Here is a 20,670-nt window from a genome sequence, read left to right as displayed (position 1 = left end):
CTGTCCTTTCCCTTCCAAGACCCCACTTCTCTCCACTCCAATGCATCCAGAGGACTACATGTCCCAGAATGGACTTTACTTCACTAAGAACAGTTGCCTCCATGTTCAAGATTTATACTATATTGTGCATTTGTGAGCCATATCCATAAGGACTATGTGTGCCAAAATGCACTCTGGCGTTTCCTAGCAAGTTACACAGCTCAGAGTGCACTTTGCCTCAGAGCAGACATTCCAGCACATCACAGGCTTTCCAAGCCTCTCTACGGATAGGCTCCCACTCCAAAATGACTAGATGCCACAGGTGTTCCTCCAGCATTTACCCATGCACACACAGGGACGTCATTTCACCAAAATGCCAGGGGTAGTGGAAGTGACATCACACGACCCTTGGCCCCTGATGACATCACAGGAAGTCATGTCTTTTGCCCCCACCCCGAAGTGATATCGCGGGTAGCGATGGAACACGACCTTTCACCCGTTGACAACAAAGGAAGTGGCATCACATAGCATAGTACACTACGAAAAATATGGTTACAATATCACTATAATGTGATGTACATTTCATACAAGAATGGATCGCCAAATGTATCTTTAAGATCAGTGTGTATAGGCCCATATTGCCAAATTACTGTGAATGCAAGCAGACGTCCATGATCAAATGATAATGATGTGTTATTATATAGCACTTACACTTAAGCGCTTTATATAGAAAAAATATACACCCAATATTACCCAACCTGTGTTGGTACTCATTTATCGACCTCAAAAGGATGAAAGGCTGAGTTGAGGCGTTTAAGAACAGACTAAATCAGTGACTCACCCCCTGAAGTGTTCCTGAAATAAACCTTTAATGAGTCTAGCAATTATTGTATAAAATTCTAGATAAACACATTATTTGGTATTCCTATTCTTTCTTATTTAGGGTCAGTGATAAACGTGTTAGACTTATGGCGCTCCTGTTCTTATTTTTCTTATGTTTTTAAGGGGCCTGAACAAGGAAGCCAGCCACTCCAGAAGTAAAGATCCACATAGTGCTGACCACAGTCCAGGAGCTAGCATTACATTTTTTTAGAGGTCGCAAGGGAGATCACAGAGGTTGCAATTGCAGCTGCAGTTGCGACCTCTGGGACCCCTAAATGACGTCCCTGTGCACACACAGCTACTAGCACATGCATTAATATACACATGTTCTCATTTACTGGCGCAATCAAATGCTCCCTGGCCAGAATACAGAAACTGCACAGTATTAGCAATAGGGCAAAGCTTGTCCTATATATAAAAAGAATGGGACATATTAGAAAACTATTGCACTATGACATGTGCAGTTTGGCGGGCTATAAGCACCATGGCAAACTTTGCCCTTGGGCAAAAAAAAGATACATTTTCACTGCATTATTGCAACAGGGCAAAGTTTGACCTAGTCCTAATACGGAATCGAATTAGCACTGGGGCAAACTTTGCCATGGTGAAAAAATTCATAGAAAATGTATCTTTATTGTACTATGGTAATTTTTGCCCTCGTGCTTATACCATCCCAAGAGCTGCACTTGCCACAATGTGATAGTATTCTAATATGTCCCAGTGTTTTAAAAAATAGGGCAAACTTTTCCCTAGTGCTAATACCGTGCAATTTCCGTACTTGTACCAGTGCAAAGTTTCTGTAATCTGGCCCCAGATATGCTGACACAAATACTCTCACATACACATAGGCTGAAGGCATATGACGCACACACGGACGGCCAGGAGCACACATAAACACACCCACAAACGCACACTCGCACACATGGATACTCGCCATAGGCTGAAGGCACATGATGCACACACACAGACATCCATTAACACTCAAACGCACACACGCACAAACACACACGCATACTCACCAGAGTAACCATGGATCCTCGCACATAAAGTGCAAACCCAAGCAACTCAGGTGTTATTTGCCACAATAAGGCAGATGATACACACATTGTCATCAACCTCACATGAGTCTCCACTCAAAATCAACCACACTGAAGCAATTACTTCTCATGGATGATGACAATCAATTGAGTACAATTCACTCCAAATAAAAGAGTGCATAAAATGTGTGGCTCCGAAACAAACCAGTCTACACACATTCTCGGGGCAGGAGAAAGAGCCCCCAGCAGACTGCGACTGTCACAAAACTCGGATTCCTCGTGCCACCCTAGAACCCCAAGGTAAATCTTCAGCGAGGATCTGTTTATTTCACCTAAGACGCCTCTGTCCCATCTTGCCATACCTGGCCTTCCAGCATAGAGCCGCTGCTGTCATTGCACTAATCATCTCAAGGCAGGGCTATGATCTCCCCCCCCAACAATTGCCATACCATCAACATACAGTGCCAAGCTCAGCAGCAAGACTCCTCCCATGATTGGAAACATGGCAACTCATCACCCCAGCTCCCTCAACACTCCCCTGGCTCCTGGTGAAAAGCAGAATCCAGTTCAAAACTCTACCACCCAAGTCCAGGATCCAGAATCCACTACAAACAAGTGCAACGCTCTGCTCCAGCCGCCCAGCCCTAGTAGCCGCCAGGGAAGTTGCTAGGTCTGGAAAAGATCAGGGGCTAAGCTAATGTCTGGCCTGTCAGGACTGGGGGCTAGCTAGCATTTTGGTTGTAGCACCTGAGCTTCTATCCGAGGCTACAACCAAAAGACCCTGGTCTATAGCCCCCTCAGCCCCACAGAGGGTCTCCCTTCTCAATCCTGGCAACCAACCTATGTGACTCTGCACCTTAGAAGGCCAATTGACATTCAGAAAGTCACTTCCAACCAGTGTGACAAAGGGATCAACAGAACCTGCAAATCGTCAGTAATAATATATATTTTTTTATATGGGCCTTTAATCTAAACGCTTTACAAAGGACACATTTACATACATTACCATTAGTACCCAATCGAAATTGGTATTCATTTACCGACCTCAGAAGGATGAAAGGCTGAGTTGGCCTTGCTGGGATTTCAACTTGCGATCTGCAGATTGAATACAGATCCCAGTAACCCACAGAGCTGTATTACCAGATGTAAAAAGAGCAAGGTGAGGCTAGACCCTACCAGGTCCAGTGCAGTTACTCCAGAAATAGGTTTACTAATACTAAAGGTGCCAGGCCTGGATAGCTCACACTGAAAACAGATAGGCACATTGAGGGATTATGGTCCTTCCCTATTGCTTGCTAACGCCATAAAGTTTCCGGGGTATTGTACCCCATAAAGTTCTTGATTCTACAGTATCAGGGGGTTGCACCCAAAATCTTCTTTGCTTTATTGGCAGTCTCTGGAATTAGCCACCACTTTGTGCATCTACTGTCAGCACGTGTCCTCTTCTTTCCTAAGGGGGCATGTTTGCATATTGTCACTCTCTAGCTGCAGGTCACCCTCATGGGCAGGTGAAGTATCTGTCACACGCTGAAACATGCAAGTACTTACACCTGCCCCCTTGCTCAGGGTTTAAGGATAGGTTCTACACAGTCAAACCATCATTGCATGGCCAGTCGTGTTCACAATGAGCATTAAACATTGTCTGACATGCCAGCCTGTCGGACAGCGTTTATTTGTAATTGCTGGCACCCCTTGTATTAAAGGTAAACAGACTGGCATGTGACCATGACAGGCAGCGTTTACATCATTTGCACTGTGGAGCGCAGATGTGAAGTGCAAAAAGCGTATGCCACTTTTTGCTCTTTACATTTGCACCCCGCAGTGCAAATAGTGGTCGAAGTGAGCGGGAGTGGCTGGGAGCGGTGCTCCTCTACTTTTTTAAATTATGTTTTACAGCTCCTATAATTTTATGGCAAAAAGAAAGCGTTCCGGAACGGTTTCGTTTTAAAATAACAGTGTAGGAGGAAGATGAAACTTGCACTGCACTGAACATTCCCTTAAACAGTAGACACATTTGTTTGGGGGTTTGTATTGTATGTGGGAGGTGGCATGGCGATGGTGTTTGTGGGGAGCGGGACATGCCAGCAGGGAACATAGTTCCACTACTTCTTTTGTTACACTTCGACCACTGAGTGCAAATGACGAAACTTTGTCAGAGGGGACCTCGCTATGTCTCCGTTAAAACGTGTACCAGGTCCCTGCTGTCAAATTACACACAGGAGCAACATGAGCTTCGGGGTGTTTTCACATCATTTGACTAGCTATCCACTTATGATTTGTGCAGTAAAATAAAAGCACGTTTCTCTACTAGTACCCCCTATCCCGCCCCTGGTTCACCCAGACATGCCTGCCAGTTCTCCTTTCCTGTTAATTTTATCGACCACTGTTCAAGTCGTGTGGAAGCAATTTACTCTCTGTTACTGCCTAACTCACACAAAACCCAAGATCACTGATTCATTTCATTAGCATAACAGTCTTGTCCACTGCCTCACCTGATGACATGGCAGGGGTACCTGCCGTTTCGGAAGCCTCTCTGGCACTCATTTTCCATGGAGCCGTGGAGTGGGGGGTGTAAAACCTTCAATGATGCTTTAACGCCTTCCATTCAGCACACGGCTCATTTTCAAGCATTTGTATGGCAGAGAGGAGGGGCATAACGCAACTTGCATTTCCACCACTCCCTTCCCCACCCCCGCCAAATACTACAGCATCTGCGCCAGAAAAGCTGGAGATTGCTATGGCGTTCATCTACTTTATGAACCAGCATAAAGCCGGTGGACCCCATAGCGATACATTGTAAACGCTGCCTTCCATGGTCGCATGGTAGGCAGCGTGTACAATTACAATGAAACCCTCCCCAATATGCTTTCATTGTATTTGTGATCCGTGCTTACAATACATGGTAAGCAGTGTTAACAATTGAATTTAAATCCTCCCTGAGTGTTTCATTGTAAATGTGAGTGCCGCTTGCCATGCGAGCATGGCAGGAACCATTTACAATTATAAGTAAATGCTGTCTGGCATGCGAGCATGCCAGTCAGCGTTTACTCACTTTCCACGGCGAAGAGCAAAAGTGCAGGGCAAAAGGCCATGTTCACATGTGTAAGCCACCTTTTGCCCTGCAGTTTTGCACTCTACCATGCAAATAGTGAACATTTGGCATCGGGGAGCCGTTTGGTATGCAGTGCAAGCGGAACGGCTCCCCACCGTCAAATTACGAATTTAAGCAACATGAGCCTCTGTGTGTTTAGCAATGATGTCTGCCTTATTCTCATCAGCTCTGTAATTAAACGGGTCCCGTTGAACTGATTCTACAAGGCCAAATAATTTCAGCATTTCTGACGACAGATAAGCCTGCCTTTAACAGGACTGGTGGTGCCCGGCCGCCTTGTTTAAGTTCGCCTTTCAAATCGAACCAGGATTTAACAAAATGTGGCTCTAATTCTATATCTGCCCTCAGCCTGATGTTGAACTCACTTGTAAGAGTGCACAAAATTAATCAAGTTTCATACCTCAACGCTTAAATCTATAAGCAACAGCTCTTGAAAATTGAGGCTTATTTAAAGGAGACCCCTCCAACTGGTCCCCAATTTCCTTGACTTGGCTACAAGGGAAAGTTGATTCTTGCAGTGTTTAAGGACCCTAACGACTTAGAAGATCCCGCACCAAAAAAAAACCTCTGCCCCAGTAGGGCCGGGGGATCAGCTTTAGATTTGAGAGAAGTGGATCTGCCTTTCCAGGGCTCTATGCCCTCTTCCAGAATCAAACCTGTCAAGAAAACTAAGAACCAAAACAAAATTAAAAAATCACCATCGAACCAAGGCGCTCTTCACCGTGAGTTCTTTGATCAGTGTAGACATCTACCTATTTATAAGTATCATCTGGAAAATTGGAAGTAACCCAAGAGTCCCCTAAGGCAACTATTGATCTAGGTGCAGATACCCCACAGGGAAGGCTGTACCGAAAGAAAAGGGGGTACAAAGAGAAAAACAACTGCTAAGCAACAGCCCATGAAGGGGACCTTGGATATACTTCTGTTTTTCCACCATGCGGGTGCCAGGAGTGCATAAGGCAACGCATATCATGCATGCTCTGGATGATGAGCTGGGCTTTGAACAGGACACCACCACATCGTCTCAGGGGGGTAGCTCAGGGGCAACGTACTCGTCTTGGAAGCAAGCTGACACAAAGTACCACAGGTTTGACTCCCGGTTCTGCGCTTAGAAACCTCTGGGTATTAAGCGCGTTGTAAACAACCTGACACATTACAATACAATTACAATCTTAAACAATAACGAAGTGTAGGTGCAATGTGTTGTCTCTGCTTGATGACATTCCAAAAATAGTCCCCAGCACTGCAGGTGAAATTGACTTAGTTGAATTCGCAAACATTCATACATCGAACTACATTAAGTTGTTCATCCATTCTTGCCTAATTTATGAAATGTTGATAGCTGAATGTGAGATTGAGTTTATTTTTAGGGTAAGATTTGTTTCATTGTTACCAATATTACCCACTTTATAGCGGATCTTGGTTATGGCAATTATGAACTATCTTTAGGAAAAGATTTTACGTCGCAGAATGAAGTGGAGGGTGTGAAGATAAGTGGTTCTGGGATGAACCTATCGAGAATGATTATTAACCTGACTAGTACCGCTGCTGGAGTCTCCCCAGGGCAATTAGATGACAGATCCTGGCAACCCACTGGCTTGCAACCAGTAGAGGCATGGGCGGAGCTACTAAGAATTGTCTTACATTTCCAGAAGTTAAATCTCCTTTCCTGGAACTCATGTCTTCACTCAAATTTGATCAAAGTTGGTTCATGCTCACCCGACTTTATGTATTTTGACATAATCCTTTTACAAGAGGTATGGCTGGATGAGCCTCCTTTGCCTGATAGGTTCCCGGCAATCTACAACCAGCTGTGAGGAGCTCTTGAGGCAGAGCCTGGGTGGTTTACTTATGACAATCTGTAATTATTTGGGAGTGCCCATTACTCGTTATCAAGACCTGGTACTGGCTATTTGCACTGTTAAATTGTGAGGGTTTAGGACTCATGAACTAAAGGACTTATCAGTGATTAATATTTACTGCAACCCGGCCCAAATTACGATGGATACATTTTTTTATTTATTTGGTGAAGCTATGATCTGTGGTTGTGTAATGAAGAACCGCAGCTGAGAAAAATCAGTGGTGGTTTTAACCACTTTCCCTCGGATTTATTTAAGGCGCCATTGGCTTTAACAACTATGTCAAAAAAGAAATACAATATGTGGGGGGAGTGTTGGGCCAAATTATTGGACACAAAGACCCTCATTCCGAGGTCAGCGGTAACCCACCGGTGCCATTGGCTAGTTACCTATGACCCAGAAACATTGAATCCAACACCTGACTTCCTGGTCTCACCGGGACATTACAAGTCCTAATGGTGCGGGAAGTCAGGCAGCGGGTCTGGTAACTCCCCATTCGCGTGGCCACAGGACTCCATGCGAGTGGGGAGATGGAAGCACTGGCACCATTGGTACGGTGCTTCTTTGAAAAGTCTGCCTGCAGGGGCTGTTGTGCCCGGCAGGTCTGACCCTGCAGGCAAACTCGTGGTGTGGCGTTCCGGGAACAGGTGTGCCAGTAAGCTTACCAGCACCCTTGTTGTCAGACCACCACACTTGGAATGAGGCCCATAGTCTTTATATAATTTAAATGGGAACATAGAGAGTGATACACCAAGTAAAGCAACCTGGGCCAGAGGTTACAGTTTGTCGATCATGGATTATGTCTTTTCCTCTTTTTATTCCACTTCTCTTCCAAATTCTGGGTAATAGAAGCACCCCAGATTGATCACACTCTTCTTGTGGCAAGGTGTGATGTAAGTATGATGGTACGGTCTAAAGAGAAAGTGTTGACTGATTTAATTTTGAATGTAGCAATAAATATGATTTCTTGGAGACCACGAGCAATGAGTGATATCAATAACAAGGTATCCCTCTGCTGGACCAGAGGATAGATACATTTTTTCCCAGCAAATTTTTTAAATTTCCTTTGGAACGCACAACACCTACTCCCTTGCTGAACTCTGCTTAGGTTAGGAATTTGCAGCCTTTGTACATCTTAAGTATACATTAAATCCGGTTGTCCAAAGGAGAAAATTAAGATGTCATCTGTGACGAGCAGCAAAAGAGGTCGTTTGTGAAGATGACAGGGCATTCATTTGTACAGGGCTAAGCTAAGATACAAAAACTGTTAACATTTCATAAACTCAAGAGGTGTCAAACGGTAGCGAATGGGTGTTAATGATATTTGCTAACTATAAATCAGCCACATTTTGGCAACTAATAAGTAGGGTAAATATCAACCAAACATGAAATCAAATTATTCCAATAGCAGAGTCTAATTCGATTAAATATTTCCAGGAAATATATGCCCCAGCAAAAGAATTATGACCCTTGGATTGTGACCTCTTGTCTGTTATTTTGGCAGTCCTGTATAATAATGAGGATATAATATAGAGCAACCTATCCTCAAAGCTAAACCTTGTAGAGTATGTGGCCCCAATGGTTTTTCTAATAATACTCTAAAAGAATTTGTGACACTTTGGGCAGAGGTAGTGCCTATACTTCAAAAGCAGATTTTAGATTGTTATGTATCCTACCTCAGTCTTGGTTCCTGTCTTATATTGTTGCAATATTTAAGAAAGGCAATAGGTTTGATAGGTTTGATCCCAACATCTATCACCCAGTTGCCCTATTAGATGGAGTTAGCAAACATTTGGCTAATTTGAGCTTTATAGAGCTTGAGACTGAGGCCCACAAGTCTCAAAGATTAGAGAAATTCCTATTTTGTGTACGAATAAATATAGGCACCTCTTTAGACAGTCTTTTATTGAGACTTCTTCAAGACCAAGCTAGGACTACCAGGGATTCTGTAGTATATGCAGCCAGTATAAATATGTCAGAGGCATTTGAAAGGGTCAATAGAGAGTGCTGTATGGACAAGTTGGCGAAAGTAGGGATGCACTGTAATCTTTTATGTATTTTAATTGCCCGATACTCAGAAACTATTGTCCAAGTTTGAATAGATAATGCAGGCAATCGGTCTGCCAAACCTAAGACCTACAAGGGCGTCTGACAGGGATGTGTACCACTCCTAAATTGTTTAATTTGTATATTTCGGACCTGGGGGCTGCCTCAGTTTGAATTTGCTGGTTGTCCCCTCATTTGGGCCGGCTAAAGATATATTGGCTAGTATCCGATGATGACATCATTCTATTGGACCTAACCCCTAATTGGGCTGAAATGATCTATTTGCAAATTTTAGGAGTTTGCTCTTGCCATCAACCTCTCTATTAACTATGTCAAATCAAAAATAATACAATTTTCGGGAATCAATAAAGCCTAATAGTTTTTCCTGGTATATAAATAAAGTTAAGTTGGAGGTGATAAATTCACCTATTTAGGATTCTACATTTATCAAGTTCCATCCAGTCAATCAGAATATATCAGATTAAAATTGGAAGTGTGATTTTCTCTGATGACAGTACTTACAAGGGTAAGGTGGTAACTCCCAGAGTGTACGGTTGTGACAACACTGATTTGATTAAGGGACTATATAATGAATACATTAGAAGGCTTCATAAGGGACATATGGAGGTGGGTTCTTAATTTATCAACTTGTGTACACATATCTGTCATTAGATATGAGTTGGTTATTTTGCCTTGGCAAGCCTTCGTCAAATGGCGGATGTTACAGATTTATCTGAAATGTGTACACCCTCCTAGTTTCTCATTATATTTTGATCTTCAACAGGAAAGTTCTATCAAAATAATGCAAACATCTGTGCAAAAAATGTGGAGAGCTCCTAGAAATGTTGGGGATGTTCTTGGCTATTCTCTTCAAGAACCACGTTTTAGCAACAACAACAAAAAAAGGTTGTGGGAAATTGAGTATTTGATTATGAAAGAATCCATTGGGCGTTGAAGGTCTTATTGTGATATGCCAAAAAGGAGAAGAGTTTGTGTTCTCTGCCGCACTACGTGATTCCATTTCCTAACTCTAACTGGAGAACCTTGTTCATGCATTTTAGAATAAATCTACTACCCACAGCGGAGGCATTTGGGGCAAAGACTGGGGCAAAACGTACAGAATAGTCCTGCCGATTTTGTGGCAGCATTAAGCATTTGTGAAACATTCCCGCCTTGTGTCTAGAATGCTCCTCCTTTTATGACCAGATTCTTTTGGGAAATGTGTACAGGATCCTGAATCAATTGAGGCTATGGGATTTTAGAAGCATATATTGATGGCTAAGCAGGTTTCCCTTATAGTATCAACATGAAGGGCCTGATTCACAAAGCGCTTTCCCATCGGTTGGCGCCGTTATAAAACGCTTTGACCACAATTGTGGTCTTGAGATATCAATTTAAGGTGCCCTGCGACCAATTTTCAAATGTGTCGCATGCTTGTGACGGTACAGAGTCTATCCCCTTGTTCCGTTATGCTATGTAAGTCTACGAGCGTCGGTTGCCGACGCTCGTAGACCACACATGGGCCTCATTACGACCCTGGCGCTAATGGGTTAACGGTGCCGTAAAAGGCTGCAGCGCCGTTAACCCATTAGCACCTGATTACGACGTCCCTTTACGGGACCCGACCTTAACGGCGGTTCTACACCAGCCGTTAAAGTAGGGACCCGCAAAGGGACCTTGGTGCTAAGTACGGTACCGCAATTTGCGGTACCGTACTTTGCGCCTTCCCCATTCCCATTGAGCCCTATGGGGCAAAAATGGGAATGAGGAAGGACCATGGAGGAAGGGGGAATTACCGCCCCGCCAACCTTGTAATGGGGTGGTAATTCCCCCTTTCTCCATGGCGGAGTCGGTAAGTTACCGGCATGGACCATGGTGCTGTTAGCACCATGGTCCAACGCCTGGGTCGTAATGAGGCCCATGGACTTTTCAGGAGGGATTTAACCCTTAACAACCGTGCAACCTACCTGCATGACCACAGACAATCTTACCAGAAATACAAGCAGACAATGTTGCTCTGCCAATATGTGAAGAAGGCACCCTGTCTTACATTATACAACGCTGTTGTGAATCAGGCCCTTAGATGAATGAGTTATTGCATTTGAGGATGGATGAGCCGGATTTATAGTGTTATTGTGTATCTATCTGTACGTTGTGTTTGACTGGTTTTCTTTACTTTTGGCTTTGTGTAAATTGTGTGTAAGGTCTATAAATGAACCAAGATACAAATACAAATAAAAAAAAGAAAGTTACAAACTTCTCATATGAAACAAAAGAAGACAAATCTACTTTTAAGAGAAAATTGTTAAAATATTTAGGAAGTATATTGTTCAGTATGACAGTATCGTTTTAAAAAAATTACAACTACTTAGTAAATGTCCTGCTTAGAGGCACCGGAGGCGGTTAATCCATCACTTCCTTAGGTAGTTAATGTCGTTAAAGGAAACCACCATAGAAGTACTATATATATACATATACATATGAATTAAAGGCTAGGTACGTGTGTGCAAGCTTCATCCCTTAAACTCATGAGACACACACACACGCAGGAACCCACACAGCCCCATACATAGCTCAATAATCTCACGGGAACGCGAGGAGGAGCTCCTAGAGCGAATGCATGGTCTGGCAGGAGAGGGAGCCAAGCAGGAGAATGCACTGCGTGGCAGATGAAGAGGTGCGAGGACACAGACAGGCAGGAATCTGGAGCAGGAGAGGTAGGCGAGCAGAAGAGCACACAGCGGAGCGAAAGAGAAAGAGGCGAGCAAGCAGGCAGTTGAAACGAGTACCGGAGCAGAGGCGGATTTAGCACTCGGATGATGGACAAAAGGCGACCGGGCCCTGCCGTTTTCTAGTCCCACACCTGCCCAACTCATCACACCAGCCACAACAAACACGTCCTCCTCCCTCCTTGCCGGCAGTCGGGCACATTGGAATAACAAAAAGCAGCTTTAGCGCTCGCTCACAGGCACCGACTAAATATTTGTCATGGCTCATCAGGGTCCCCGACTTGCCTACGTTAGGAGGGATGGACACAGTCTGTGGCACCCTTGGGTTCCTTAAATAAGAATGGAAACAAAGGAATGCCCTTCAATCTCACAGGGAAGGCAGCCAGAGGCGAGCTAGAACAATAAACTTTCCACTAAAATATTAGTAATTGCTCTGTCAGCAAAGCGCTAAGGCAGATGAAACCAGAGTGAAAGGCAAAGAGGTGTAAACACTGCTGGATGCTATCAAAGGCAATTTGTAACCTGCCGCCAAGCACACATTGAATGTCTTCAGCTAAGGCGGTGGTCTTCAAAATAGGGGACCTGAAGTTTTTAATATAAAGAAGGATTAAGGTAACTGCTTTTAATAGAAGCAATAAGCACTACAAAAAATCTGTTTATATTTCAAAGAGCCTGGGCCCCTCTGGACATCCTTTGAGAACCTTAGGGGGTGACAACGCCTAGGTAGGCGGGCTCAGAATCATTATTTTACTGGGGGGCTCGGTATGAAAATGTTTGAATAGCACTGAGTTAAGGTGACCGCATCCAGAAAAGGGCCGCCTGCAAAATGCACGTAAGTCAAAGTGCATATTTGATGCCGTGAAAGAAATTGTTACTGTGTAGTAAGACAGCCAAAATAGGGGCAGCTGTGTGGGCACCCTCCTCCCCCCACCCCGAGGCTCTTGAACACATACAAAGTACTACAAATTCACAGCACTGTGGAACTGTTAGGCATACAAGGCACTGATATGTTCTGATTTCTCTACTGAACCTGTCCAGCAAAGGATATGCAGAACCCTAATTTGCACGATATGGATTGACATGATCAGAGGTGACATCCCAGTAAATAACATTACTAGCAGAGGCATCAGTCTTCAGTACTCTAGGACACCACTGGTAAAGACATTACAAGAAGTGTTCACATGTAAACCAAGGGAAAGATATGCCTGCAACATATACATATTCACCATTATAAATATGCAACAACGCAATAGCTTAGTAAACCATGAGGGTTTTTCTTCATAGCAAAAATGCAAACAAAATCAATTCTAGCGACAGCCAATGATAGCAGATAATAAATTAATATTTAAATAGCGCTTTGATCCAAAGCACTTTACATACCACATATTTACATGCATCATTATTATTACACAATCAAAATTGGTACTCACTTTATTGACCTCAAAAGGATGAAAGACTGAGTCACCTTAGCCAAGATTTGAACCTGTGAACTACAGATCATAACAACAAGCACTTAACCATCTTATCAGCAGATCAAGTATAGTGAGATATAATGATTTTCCCAGCATCACACCTCTCATTAAAGTGGTGAAATCACCATGTGGACCCAGGCTGTGATTTAAGCACTTGACTACATATCTTTCCATTGATGGGTCACAGAAATATTTTGTATGGATTATGTTTCCAAAAACAAAATAATTCGTTTTTCCACCAATGCTTTGATAAGTACACAAATCACATAAGAAACCAACCTGGCATTACATAGATTGTTATAAAAATAGGCCAAGCAAAAAGACACATATAGCTTCATTTTCACCACTTTCGATACACAATTGCAGTAGAAGCCTGCATAGGAATGTGGACCTAAAAACAATATCGTTTTTTTTTTTTAAAAAAGGTGTTCACAGTGAAGGAGAATTCAATATGCAGTACTCTGCTTGAGCCATTATTTCGCACAGCTTGCAGAATTATACTCCCGTCCCATTTATTACCACCCTCCAACCAAACCTTTTAAGGGACAAGAGTCCTTATCCAAGAACCCCTGTTTCTGGATCATCAACGACTAAACGGTTAATTGAAATGAAGTGATGTAAGTAGCTGCATTTTAATGATTTACCTGTTCATTTATCTATTCAGCTGTGCCTCAGTGGGCAGCTAGGGCAAGCACCGGCCCACCTCGCGTCACAAATAGGCTCCCATTTTCCTCCTTTTCCTCCTGCTTCCATTTTCTCCCATACAGCAGTCATTTTGGCCTCCTTCTTTCCTTCTGGAAGTTTCTTCTCTACTATCCCACTGTTTCCTCTTCTTTCTGAACACTATGGGCCTCATTACGAGGAGGGCGGTAAGAGGTTAACGGCGTCGGTAAAGATCCCGGAGCCGTTAACCCCTTACAGCCCTATTACGAGGTCTGCTTGCGGGATCCGCTAAGGCGGCCTTAGCGGGTCCCACGAGCAGCCCATCATGCTAATAACGGGCCTGTTATTAACGGGCCCGTTGTTAGCATGCTCCCCATTCCCATTGAGCCCGATGGGGGCTCGAATGGGAATGGGTATGTACCGGGTCTGGGTTCCTTGAATGAGGAATTACCGGGCCCTTCAAGGTTGGAATGGCCCGGTAATTCCTCATTTAAGGAACTCGGACCCGGAACCCGGTAAAGGGGTAGCCATGCTGCTAAAAGCGGCATGGCTACCTCCTAACTCGTAATAACCCCTTATGTCATCCTCTGATCTTGCCTTAATCCCTTAATCCTCCTCTCGCCTTTTCTTTCTCCATTTCTGCCAAATATTCTTTGTTATAAAGATATGTTTTGTGAGATTAGCAGGTGTACTCCTTTAAGTTTGTGATGTTCAATGACATTGCAAGCGTATGGGGTGAGAATACCTGGGACATGCACAAAATGGTTCTGCATGCAGTAGGAATTACCCAGTGAGATCACCTCCTGTAACGCCCGTTCCCATTGCCCATGTTATTGCCCATTGCCTTGAATCCTATAATTTCCAACATTAGCTTCAGGCTTGATCATTCGGCATTACCACCTCCCAACAGTACCTGGAGGATAGCTCAGGGGCAACGTGCTCACCTTGGAAGCAAAACGACACGGATCAACACAGGTACGATCCCCGGGTCCCCAATTAGATACCTCTGGGTATTATGCGCGTTATCAATAACCTATCATATCAATGACAGCCAATCCTTGGCAGAAGTGCCCTGCTGTCTCTAGATGGAGTCAGATCCCCAACACAGAAAACTGTTAGAAGTATTTGTTCCTAAAGTTCAACCTTGTGCAACCCTCCCCACTCTAATCTCCGCCTCCGTGACCTGCCCACCTGAAGCCCTCTGTCATTTTTGCCCACTGGGTCCTTTGCCTTGAATCTGCCACTGTGCCGGGGGCAGGACGCTGCCTCCCATGAACCAAGGGAGGAATCCTGGAGCAGCTGGATGGGAAGACCACCCCCTAGCACCCATGCAAGGTCAGGATGTAGCAGTGTAGAGCCCCCCATGGGCCGCGAGGGTATTCATATTATGCTGTTCTTAACACACAATCTTTTCACTGCAAGAATCCCATTCCTTTTGACTTCATCAATGCTAGTTATATGTAGACAGGAAAGTGGGGGGGGTGTGAAAGGCTGTTAAGAACATTATGCTACCCATAAAAAAATAAAAAAACAATTGCTCCCACTATCAGTTTCCTGGACATGGAGCTGGACTCCTCCTAATGCGATCCAGGCTACCAGATGGTAAGGTCGCACAACGCGCCTGATCAGTGGAGGAAGTAAAGCAAGCAAGCTTTGGCAAAACCAATAGTTTTGGCTTCTGTGTGGGCATGAGAATGACTTCTTCCAGGCACTGTCATACTTGTACTGCCTGGCAAAAAATGCCTACAGCTGGCAAATGGTATTAGTATCTGGCCATATTATGGCAGTAACAGGCATTTATTTATTTTTAGCTTGTTTAAAGCGCTCACACAGCCCGCAGGCATCGAGGCGCTATTACAGTAATTGTTTAGTTGCGTAATTGCATTTTTATTTTATTTTATGGTCTTAGTTGCGTATTTATAACGCGCTTAAATACCCAGAGGTTTCTAAGCGCGGACCCAGGGATTGAAACTGTTTGGCTTCCTGTGGTCTTGCTTCCAAGGTGAGCACGTTGCTGCTGAGCTATCCTCCCGGGATGGGCCTATTTAATGCCAAAAACTGTTAGAGTTGCCAAAGCTTGTTGTTAACTGGACGTCAGTGCAAGGAAGACTTGCAGGGGCACATCTACTACCTGTATATTAAACAGATGAAGACACACTTGGTTAAGACAGTTGTATTACATCGGGAGCTAGTTTAGCTGATTTGCACACCCAATTAAGCATTTACCTTTCAGAAGGCTCCCTAGAAAGCACAGAGCTAGTTCAAAGAGGTCATAGGGGGTACAGTTTGGGTGGGTAGGTCAAGTAGTGTGAGGGAATGGCCTTGAACTATCATGGTCTTGGGCAGTCAATAAACAGGTAAATAACCACCTGCAGGCTGTGTGTCTCTCCTCACCTCCCATCTCTCTCCTGTTCTCACTCATAGGCAGTGGTGACAGCCCCACCCAGTAGCCAAAACTAAAAGCATTCATTATGGCCCATTTCATTTGACACGATTGGCCTCGTCGTCTGCAGGCCCCGCTCTGTTAACGGCTGAGACATGACATCCCAAAGCTAGGCGGCATATTTGGGCGTGAGCCATGCAGAACGAAGAGTGCAATGGATCCTCCTCAGGATGCAATGAGGTGTTAGTGTGGAGGCTGCAGGGGGGCCACTGGGTGCACGGGCCTTCAATGCGGCCGCGGCTGCAGGGTTCTCGAACAGACTGGAGAGTTCACTGGCGTGCGCAGGAGCACCGGGCAGAGTGGGAGGGAGGAGGCTGGTTTCAGCCTTGTTTTCCCGGCGCTTCTTACGTCGTTCGTAGCGGTGTTTCTGTGGGGCCATGAATTGTCGAATATGAAGGTGACTAGACCGTGGACAACGCTGCAGCGGTCTCCTGGGCGATCTGGCCCTAGGCCAGCCATTGCCAGGCGCTCGGCGGGCTCGGAGGGCTCGCCTTTTTAGTGGAAGGTACACACTGGTCTGGACTGTGGGGCCCCTCTATAATGTAGAATGGGACTACAAGCACTGCAGCCTTGCAAGCCCCCTCCTCTACCCTCCCACCCCCGGTCTAACGATGCTTAGTCCACAGATGGAGAATGAGGCCCGGTCCTTGAGAGGCCATAAGGGCATGTGCTGTATAGCCCTAGACTGCTCAGAGCAGCGCACACAGGGCTCTGCATCTCAGCCCTCAATGGCGCCTATGGACTCTAAAGAGACAGGACCAGCAAGGTATGGGCTTCTGTGTGTGCCTGTGAACATGTGCGTATGTCTGCCTGTGTGGATGTGCCTGTGTGTGGGGGTACAATTTATAGGGTAATAAGCACCACATGGGACAGTCTAGTGCCCTGATGCCTGAGGGCTTCTGTGCGCTATATAAATACAAGTAAATAAATAAATAATAAATGTTGGGAAATCGGAACTGTCATTGAAGCATTGAAACGTTTCATGTGCACCTGTGATGGAATGCCATCTGTGACTGAAAAGGCATACGCTGTTTTGATTTTTATCCATGAAATGATGCAGGTAATTCAGTTTCTGGATTGGAGATCTGCTAATCAGATCCCACTTTCAGCAACGGCCATGCAGTGGCAGCAGTGCAGGTTCAAATGTCACAAGTGCATCCTGGAGCACAACTGCTGGAAAACAGAGTTCCAAAAGGCAGAGATGGCTTTTTGATCGGCAGCACTTGTGGTTTAAAAGCATCATAATGGTGCAAAACAGTCGCCTGGTGGAAGTTATTAAAATATAAATATAAACCATGTGTGGGTTTTGACACGTGGCCGTGGCGCTAGTACTAGAGGTGCCGGGGATGCCGCAGCGCCCTCTGGGTTTATGTACAAAGATCAGAAGGAAAACAGACAAAAATGCTGCCTTTGAAGCTTTTCTTTGAACTTTGTTTGTTGAAAGACAGTGAGGTAAACACTTTTTTTTTCTTCTTGACAGGCTAAGGTTCGTTTTTTATTTATTTCACTGGTTAGACAACATTCGATACTCTGATTAATCGAAAAGACCAAGGGCCTCATTACACGGATGGCGGTAAGGGTTTACCGGTACCGGTATTTTACCGGTACAGGTAAATCCTTACCGCCTTACTACGAGGTCCCTTTGCGGGTTGGGGGATTTAACGCCTGCTTTTTGCAGGCGTTAAAATCCAACCCGCTAAGGGACCTCGGAGCTAATTACGGCACCGCAAAATTGCGGTGCCGTAATTAGCGCCTTCCCCATTCCCATAGAGCCCTGTGGGGCAGAAATGGGAATGGGGAAGGGCAATGGCGGAAGGGGGATTTACCGCCCCTCCAACCTTGGAATGGGGCGGTAAATCCCCTTTCCACCAAGGCGGTGCCGGTATTTTACCGGCATGAACCATGGTGCTAATTGCGCCATGGCTCACCGCCTACCGGGTAATGAGGCCCCAAATCCCATATCGTCGTCTGGTTCCTCAGATTCTTCCACTTTCTTCTCCTCCTTAACAGCTGCAGCCGGAGCTGCAGCAACAGCAGCGACAGGAGCAGCACCACAAAAGCAGAGGGCTCAGCCAAGAAAGCCTTGGCCTTATCTGCCAGTGGAAAGCTGTCGTCTGTTTCCACAGCTACAGCCAGAACTCTCTTGTACCCACTGATGACTGAACGAGGCACAGAAGCAATGGTGGGATAACCAATCTGCAGGCAGATACTTGCAACATTGTGGACACCCTCCAAAAAGCAGACACGCAAGGCTTCCTCAGTGATGTCCTGCACTTCAGGATTGTAGATGCTGCCATTATCATACACGTGTTGGATGATTAGCCCGAAGGAAAAGGGAGAGATGTTCAGCATGTTTAGGAGTCTGGCTTCACTGGCACCCACTTTGTCACCAGTCTTGATGAGCTGTACATCACTCAAGGTTTCAATGGTTGCTCTGGAGATTTTGGTTGTGATCCCCAAAGCCTGGAAGAAAGACGTCTTTTCAGGTCCCAGCCCGGTGTTTTGAGCAGGTACAGTCACATCACAGGGCGCAGTTGCACCTGCACGAGCTGAAGCAGGCACCTTATTGGGCAGCAGCATGTCCCTGATTTCTGTCAGATCTTCCTTGGTGAACACAAGAGCAACGTTGCCTCGAATATGATTCAGAAGCTTCTCTACGGCTGGCTTGTTCTCCAAGTGCCCACGGATGGCCTTCCTCGTCATGGTGTTCTTCCCCATGAGCACCACAGCCTTTCCCCGCAGGGACGTGCGGATCTCTGCATTTGCTTGGAGCCAACATCGTCTGCTCCCACAATGAAGAATTTTGGAAAATCATCCAATAGTTGGATGATTTTGGTGAAGTAGTTGGCCTTCCACGTAGCCCTGTCTCCCCTGGGCCTCTCGAAGGTGCAGCCAAGGATTGCCACAAAAAGGGTTTAAAGACGAGGTGTAACCTCACACGAGGACTGTGTGAAGAAAGAGCTAGTGAGGGATAAATTGGCGGGCAGTCTATGGAATAATATCTTCTGGCATTTTATTGCTCACTTATTAATCTCTCGAATGTATCCTTACTTGGCAACAGAGCAAAGGGGGGCATTTTGTAGTTTTGAAACACTATTATGCACTTCTTAAGAAAGGGCGAGTGATTGCAATTAGAAGTCAGGCTCAACATGAAATGAAACAGCCAAAAGGAGCAGGGGCAACCGGATAGGTAATAGCCTTGCTGCGCTGTGTAGTTTTGTTTTGTGTTTGTCAGTCTGCGCCCATCAGCCTTCGGGTACCAGGTGCGCATTACAAATCTCTTAACATAACATAACATAACATAACATAACTCACGAGTCCCAGGGAAAAAGAGTGCTGAAGGAGAAATCCGAAAATTAAGCTTTATAAATGAGATATTGAAGTCTTTTCCTGAAAAACAAATGCCTAAGGCTCTGTGGTCCCCAAAGGAGTATGATATGATATGACATTTGTAACGTACCTATACACAAGTGTTCAAGGCGTGACGAGGCAAGGAAGGGGGAACAGAGGGAGGAAAGAGACAATTATCTTTCTAGGCCAAGTGACATTGAGATTGTGCAAGTGCAGGGGATGAAGGAGGGTAAACGTGCCAGGGGAAAGGGGAGGGGGCATTGCTGTACATGGGATCAAAACAATAAGTGTGGCCAGCAGGGGGCAGGTACAAGGGTAAGTGCAGACAGCAGATGTCCAAAAGTGCAGGCAGGGGGACTGTAGGGTTACAGATACAGACCCAAGTGAAAGGGGTGCCGTGAGGCAGCGTGGGTGTGCAAATGGGCGGGTAGAGACCTGAGCCCAAAATCAGAGGGTAGCCAGTTGACCAGTGCAGTATCAGACAGGAAATCAGCAGGGAAGAGCAGGGTCGTCACAGGGAGGGGGGGAGCAGGAGGGGCAAACTGCCCCAGGCCTTGCGCTTGTGGGGGGCCTCACGGCACCCTCTCCTAAGTACAAAGCAGCACAGTCCACCCGTGTCCATTATTCACACGGGGGACTGTGCTATCAGCACTATGCCCCTGTAATGATGTTGATTTTTGTTGCGAATCCGTTTGGCTGTGCAACAGACAGCAAAATAATGGGAGACAGCAGGGCTCAGAAGTGAGCTCTGCTCCCCCCGTCATTCAGCTGACAACGTGGACATGCTGAATGACAAGAGAGGACTCCCCTCCTGTCAGTCAGTGTGTTGAAGTTGCTCAGCGTGAACACGCTGACTGATGGGAGAGGAGTTCACTCCTGTCAGGCAGCATGTGTCAGAGTGCCCCGGGTACTTTTGAAGGGTGCATGGAGGTAAGGTAAGTGTTTTTATTTTAAATTGAAGGTGTATATATATGTGCATTTAAATGAAATGAGTATGTATATGTGTATGTCCACCCCACCTACCTCAGCGCTAAAGGGAGCCCTTATTAATACAAGATCCCTCACGGCCCACGCCCTTGATATCGCAGACCTCATCA

General features: G+C 45.4%; 1 pseudogene; it reads right to left on the bottom strand.

The window, feature by feature from the left end:
• Positions 1 to 18,146: 18,146 nt before the first annotated feature.
• LOC138473265 (large ribosomal subunit protein uL10-like) lies at positions 18,147 to 19,137 on the bottom strand (annotated as a pseudogene).
• Between the last annotated feature and the right edge of the window lie 1,533 nt (positions 19,138 to 20,670).

The sequence above is a fragment of the Ambystoma mexicanum genome, chromosome 1p (assembly GCF_040938575.1).
Source record: "Ambystoma mexicanum isolate Mex_15411 chromosome 1p, UKY_AmexF1_1, whole genome shotgun sequence".
In the NCBI taxonomy this organism is placed as follows: Eukaryota; Metazoa; Chordata; class Amphibia; order Caudata; family Ambystomatidae; genus Ambystoma; species Ambystoma mexicanum.
The sequence above is the reverse complement of the archived record's forward strand: the minus strand, read 5'-3'. Positions and strand labels throughout refer to the sequence as shown.